The sequence below is a fragment of the Haematobia irritans genome, chromosome 2 (genome assembly GCF_050003625.1).
Source record: "Haematobia irritans isolate KBUSLIRL chromosome 2, ASM5000362v1, whole genome shotgun sequence".
Lineage (NCBI taxonomy): Eukaryota > Metazoa > Arthropoda > Insecta > Diptera > Muscidae > Haematobia > Haematobia irritans.
This window is the reverse complement of record NC_134398.1, coordinates 215,946,895-215,953,835: the sequence shown is the minus strand read 5'-3', so window position 1 is coordinate 215,953,835 and position 6,941 is coordinate 215,946,895. Positions and strand designations below refer to the sequence as shown.

The window sequence follows — 6,941 nt, the reverse complement described above, 5'->3', positions numbered from 1 at the left end:
GAAAGTTTTGTCCGAATTTAATTTTTATTGCAAGACTTTATAAAAATTTTATTTCTATAGAAAATTTTGTCAAAATTTTAATTCTACAGAAAATTTTTTCAAATTTTTATTTATAAAGAAAATTTAGTCAAAAATTTATTTCCATAAAAAATTTTGTCAAGTTTTTTTTTCTACGGAAAATTTTGTTAAAATTGTATTTCGACAATTAAAATGTTGACGTTGATACTTAAATTTCTTTTTTGCTTCTTCGAATGAATGAATAATACCTCCTGTTAGCGACAATTGTTGAGTGTTAAAAATATCCCTTAAATTGTAAATGTGTTGAATTTTAAATGCACTAACTTTAGCTTGCCCCTACAATGGGACTAGATCTACCGAACAAGGGAATTTACAAGGGATCGTAGGAAATTTTGTACAAATCTTATTTCTACAGAAAATTTTGTTTAAATTTTATTTTTATAGAAAATTTTGTCAAAATTTTATTTTTATAGAAAATTGTATGCAAATTTTACTTCAATAGAACATTTTTTCAAAATTTTAGTCCAATAGAAAATTTTGTCAAAATTTTAGTTCTATAGAAAATTTTGTCAAAATTTTATTTCTGTAGAAAATTTGGTAAAATTTTATTTCCTTAGAAAATTTTGTGAAAATCGCATTTCTATAGAATATTTTGTCAAAACTTTATTTCTAAAGAAAATTTTGTCAAAGTTTTATTTCCATAGAATATTTTGCCAAATTTTATTTCTATAGAAATTTTTAACAAAATTTTATTTCTATTGAAAATTTTGTCAAAATTATATAGAAAATCAAAGTCTTAGTTTTATAAAAAAAAATTCTCAACATTTTATTTCTAAAGAAATTTTTTCAAAGTTTTATTTCCATAGAAAATTTTGTCCAATTTTTATTTCCATAAATAATGTTGTCCAAATTTTTTTCTAAAGAAAATTTTCTCAAAATTTAATTTCTGGAGAGAATTTTGTAAAATAATATTTCTATAGGAAAATGTTGACCAAAATTTATATCCATAGCAAATTTTGTCCAAATTTTATTTCTCTAGAAAATTTTGTCTAACATTTTATTCTATAGAAATTTTTGTGAAAATTTTATTCCTATAGAAAATTTTGACAAAATGTTTTCCAAATTTTATTTCCATAGAAAATTCTGTCCAAATTTTTGTCAACATTCTATTTCTATAGAAAATTTTGTTAAAATTTTATTCCTATAGAAAATCTACCATAACATCAAGAATTCTATGAATCTACCAAACAATAAAAATCTACAATTTGTGTAGAATTCTACTAATTGTGGCAACCGTGGTTCCCTCGCCTTTGATATCCACCTGTAGCAAGGGTGATCTTTTCATCTTCTTAAAATTTCCAGTAAATAATGCTCGGACAAGAGTGAGTTCTTTTTCTCCTTAAAAATTTGAAAGAAAAACTAGTTTGGGAATATACGAAAATTTCAGATAAATAAGAAAATTTTGGGTTATTTTTTAAGTATCTGTCCATTTTGGTCCAACTTACTTCCCAATACTTTTCCCTTATTTGTCCATAAATTTTTAAATTTTATTTTTCTTTGCTTAGGACATTTTTCACTGCTAAAGTTATATGTTTCCGTGGTGTAGTGGTTATCACATCCGCCTAACACGCGGAAGGCCCCCGGTTCAATCCCGGGCGGAAACAATGTGCATTTTTATTGGTTCTAGATTAGTTTTGTTTATATACTATTTTACGTTTTCTTCTAAATATTGTTTCATTTACATCGTTATAAAAATATAACTGTCTTGGAATGAATGAATTTGACCAAAATTGTAAAATTCCAAGCATTCAATTTTATTCAAAAATAATGCATTTCTTTTTATAATGCATAAATGCATGTATTCCTATTGTATTTACCTGCTATATAGATTGAATTAATTTATACTGTATGTACCTTAAATTTAATTGAACGAGAGGGGACTCAAATTTCTATAAATACCCCAATAAATCTAAATACCCCAATAAATCTAAAAGTACCCAACTCAAAAAAAATGTTCCTTCTTCACGGATAACAATGCGAACGCAAAAATTAAAGTTCGAAAGAGAATTTTGCCTTAAATACATCCTTAGTACAATTCTTGGTGTTTATAGTAGATGGGTACAGTAGGAATTTATCCCTTGTATGTGGTAAGTGGGTACAGTAGGAATCAATACATATAGATAGTATTTTTTTTTCTCTCCAAATCGATATAAATTAAATCCGATGAATTAAATTTAATGAAAAAATGTTGGATTTCTTTTTCTAATACTTCATTTATGATGTAGTCCTACTGTGTTAACCTACTACATAGATGGAATTAATTCATACTGGATGTGCATTAAATTTAATCGGAAGAGAGGGGGCCCCTCCTAATAAATGGACCGATATATGTAAAATATTAGGTTAGGTTAAAGTGGCAGCCCGACTAAGTTTCAGGCTCACTTAGACTATTCAGGCCATTGTGATACCACATTAACTAAAAGTACCTATTACATATTGGCACTTCTAGTTGTAACCTTTGTTTCTTCGATTGAACCAACCAGATTGTAGAATATTAGTGGATACTAGGAGGTGAAAAATATTTTCCTTATGTACACATAAAAATATTTCACGAAAATTTTTCCAATTAAAATTTTAATTGAGTTTTAAAAAATATTCAATTAAAAATTTAATTGATTCAACAAATTTTTTAATTGAAACAAAAATCAATCACAAAAATAATAGTATCAATTAATTTCTTAATTGGATCAATTAACTTTTTAATTGACCTTCAATTAATTTTTTAATTGATACTATCATTTCTGTGATTGAAGACATTTCAATTAAAAATTAATTTGATCAATTAATTTCGTGATTGAATCAGAAAAAAAATTTTTGTGTGTAGGAATTCCTACTGTACCAATCTACTTTATCCATGAACATTAACTGTAACTCATAATTTTTGAATAAGACAAGAAATCGTCTGATCGGTTTATATTGGAGCCCTTTTTAAATAACGGGCCGATATAGCAGAAATTAAAAATGGTTCTATGGTTTCAATACTAATGTCCTTATGTAGAAATTCCCACTGTCCCCACCTACTATATGTTTGAATTACCATAATTTTATATGGGGGCTCTAATCTAATTAATGGAGCGATATAGACGAAAATATTTTAATGATGCTATGATAATATTATTATATTATGATTCTAGGAATACTAATATCCTTATGAAGAAATTCCTATTGTACCCATCTACTATATGCATGAATATCGACAGTACCCAATTTCTATATTTCAATAAATTCTAACTGTAACTCATAATTTTGAAATAATGTAAGAATTAGATAAGATCCATCTGATTGTATGGTACCATATTTATTTTTTGTACATAAAATGGTACCGTATGTTTGTACTAATTTAGAAAAAAGAACAAAATATAAAATTTCCGTGTAAAGTCAGAAAATTGATGTGACGTCGGGCTGGTTTATTTATATCTTGTTACAATATTCGATAGAGTTCCTGTACTCGTATACGTTTCCGTGGTGTAGTGGTTATCACATCCGCCTAACACGCGGAAGGCCCCCGGTTCAATCCCGGGCGGAAACATTGGAAAGTATTTTACACCCTCTTGTCTAAAGGCCAATTATAAAACCAAAATTTACTTTCACTCCAACTTTCGTAAAATTTTATAAAATCTACGAATAATCCAATATGAGTTCCATTAATGTGGGTTATTCTCTATCGAACTATTAAAACAAGCTCCATATTCGGCTTTGTGTGGAAGCTATGAAAATATGAACTAAACCACCCACCCCATATGAGATCATAATTTTGATAATCACCAAAATAACCTTTAAGGCCATGGCTCAGTCAATATTTGCAATGTCTTTGTCAGGGTTTTTGTTTTTTGCCATCTTCATTACCCCAACAAAAAAGAAGAGTGCTGCTTAGAGGACCAAAAAAAAAATCGATTCTTTTTCATTCATAGTCAAATAACTACGCATTGCTTGTGCTGCCGTATTATACGACCACTGCTGCTCTTGGAAAACTCATAAAGGATGATTTTTGTTAGGGACACAAAAACTATGGCAAAAAAGGATATTGCTTTAGTCAGTCGTAAGCCAATGGCAAAGGAAATGCGAAATACGATTCGCCCTCCTACTCGAATCCGCCTAACTTCTTCTGCCATCCTACGAGACGACCTCCTCTGCAATTATGAGTTCTACAGTGCTGTGTCAGAATTTAATGTCGTCATCAATGATGGGAAATTTTGCAGAAAATTTCTAGATTATTTTTTTGGAATTTTGCCAAAATCTCTGTTGAAATGATTCATTTGGAATATCGACAGTAGAAAAAAAACACCGATTTACCACACAACCTTCTGCAAACCTAAATGAGAACTTGATTTTTGTTGTCTATGGCCATTTTTGTGTGGGAATTTTGCTGGGGTGAAATGGGACAACCATTAAAACTATTTTATGAATGAATATCTTTACTAGCATTGGCAAATAGAGATTTAGTTATATTTTTAGGGGAATTAAATGGCCATTGGAAAGTGATTTTCATATGTAGAGGGAATGAAATTTTGACAGTGGCAGAATGGAGAACTAAATTTAAACACAAAATTGTATTTTGCTCAAAATTTAGAATAAATCGTTATCTAGGCATGGGTTTCCGTGGTGTAGTGGTTATCACATCCGCCTAACACGCGGAAGGCCCCCGGTTCAATCCCGGGCGGAAACAATCAAATATTAATTTTGTGAAAAACTGCACAAGACAAATGTGCGTTAGCGTGACATGCATGAGTAACGAATCTCGGAAAAATACGCTCACGAAAATAACCTGGGATGTTAGGAGATTAAACTCTTAAGATTATAAATATAAAATTATTCGTGAGTCACGATATTGTTCGTGAGTCCTATTGGGTAATATCGTGCGTGAATGTGCGCGAGTAAGACTTTTCCGTCGTGAGTGTGCGTGAGTAAAATATTACTCACGTGTACACCTCTAGTCTATAGTAGTAGGGTACAGTAGGAATTTTTCAATACAGACAGTATATTACTAGCCTTGTCCCCAAACAGTATTGCTAAAATTCGTGTTATACAGTCAGCTGGGTTTGGATTTTCAGTCAAATGAAAATATTCATGCGACTTAGAGATAATGATTGTAATCCAAATACGAAAAATCCAAAAACCAAATCTCTCCGTAAGTCCACAACTCAAAAATTTCTTCCCCTTTCACGGAAAGAATGGGACACAAAAACGAAATTTGAAGGAGAATAATATCTTAAATACATACTTAGGGCAATTCTTAGTATATATAGTAGATAGGTACAATAGGAATTAATGCCATGTATATGGTAGTTGGGTACAGTAGGAATCTGTTCATATAGAGAGTATTTTTCTTGTTGAAAAATGCACTTCCTCTAATGCACTTAAGAGTTGATACCGTCTGAAAAGTGCAAAAAAAAAAATGTTTTACTGTCTTTAGTTCTATACGAAATTCAAGACATATATAACTTTAATAAAATTTATTCATTGTAGACATATATGAACTATTTTGTGCAGATTTATATTTTGGTAAAATTTTGCACTTCGTTTTTGTAAAACTTTTTTTTTTACCTAAAATGAAATAAAATAAAATAAAAATGTCCGTTGAGTTTTTTTCTCAGAGTATTTGCAGTAGAATTCATATATGTGGTGGATATATAAAGTAGATGGTCACAGTAGGAATTAGATCCATATAAAGTGAAACCTCTCAAACTTGGACACTCTGAAAATCGGGCACCTCCCAAATGTGGACAGTTGCCTGTTGAAGTTTACAATATTAACAAATTAAAATTAACCTCTCAAAGACGGACACCTCCCAAATGTGGACAAAATTTGATTGTCCACCTTTCGGAGGTTTCACTGTACATCGTATGGAGCTACAGTAAGAATTTATATTAATAGTAGATGAGTATATTAGGAAATCACTCCGTTTATATTTTATTCCACTTTATATAATAATGATTGGTAGAACTCTTGATGTTTTGATAGATTTTGCAAAATGTTCCTCACCAAATAAGATGTACAATTTTCTATAGAAATAAAATTTGACAAATTTTCTATAAAAATAAAATTTTGACAAAATTATCTATAGAAATATAATTTTGACAAAATTTTCAAGAGAAATAAAATTTTGACAAAATTTTCCAAAGAAATAAAGTTTTGACAAAATTTTCTAGAGAAATAAAATTTTGACAAAATTTTCTAGAGAAATAAAATTTTGACAAAATTTTCTAGAGAAATAAAACTTTTACAAAATGTTCTATAGAAAAATTTTTGAAAAATTTTTCTACAGAAATCAAATTTTGAAAAAGTTTTTTATTGAAATAAAATTTTGACAAGAGTTTCTATAGAAATAAAATTTTGACAAAACTTTCTATTGAAATAAAATTTGACAAAATTTTCTATAGAAATAAAATTTTGACAACATTTTCTATAGAAATCAAATTTTGACAAAATATGCTTTAGAAATAAAAGTTTGACAAAATTTTCCATAGAACTGATATTTTGACAAATTTTTTTATAGAAATAAAATTTTTACAAAATTTTCTATAGAAATAAAATTTTGACAAAATTTTCTATAGAAACAAATTTTTGGAAAATTTTGCTATAGAAATAATATTTTGAGAAAATTTTCTAAATAAATAAAATTTTTACAAAAGTTTCTATAGAAATAAAATTTTGACAAAATTTTCTATAGAAATAAGATTTTGACAAAATTTTCTATAGAAATAAAATTTTGAAAAAATTTCCTATAGAAATAAAATTTTGACAAAATATTCTATAGAAATAAAATTTTGAAAAAATTTTCTATAGAAATAATATTTTGACAAAATTTTCTATAGAAATAAAATTTTCACAAAATTTTCTATAGAAATAATATTTTGAGAAAA

The 6,941-nt window shown here is 28.1% G+C and overlaps 3 non-coding genes across 3 annotated transcripts; all 3 read left to right on the top strand.

Annotated features, from left to right (window-relative positions):
• The first annotated feature begins 1,609 nt into the window (after positions 1-1,609).
• Positions 1,610-1,682, top strand: TRNAV-AAC (transfer RNA valine (anticodon AAC)). The gene has a single exon. It is a non-coding gene; the product is annotated as a tRNA-Val (tRNA).
• Positions 1,683-3,534: 1,852 nt separating this feature from the next.
• On the top strand, positions 3,535-3,607 carry TRNAV-AAC (transfer RNA valine (anticodon AAC)). The gene has a single exon. It is a non-coding gene; the product is annotated as a tRNA-Val (tRNA).
• Positions 3,608-4,671: 1,064 nt separating this feature from the next.
• On the top strand, positions 4,672-4,744 carry TRNAV-AAC (transfer RNA valine (anticodon AAC)). The gene has a single exon. It is a non-coding gene; the product is annotated as a tRNA-Val (tRNA).
• Positions 4,745-6,941: the final 2,197 nt, after the last annotated feature.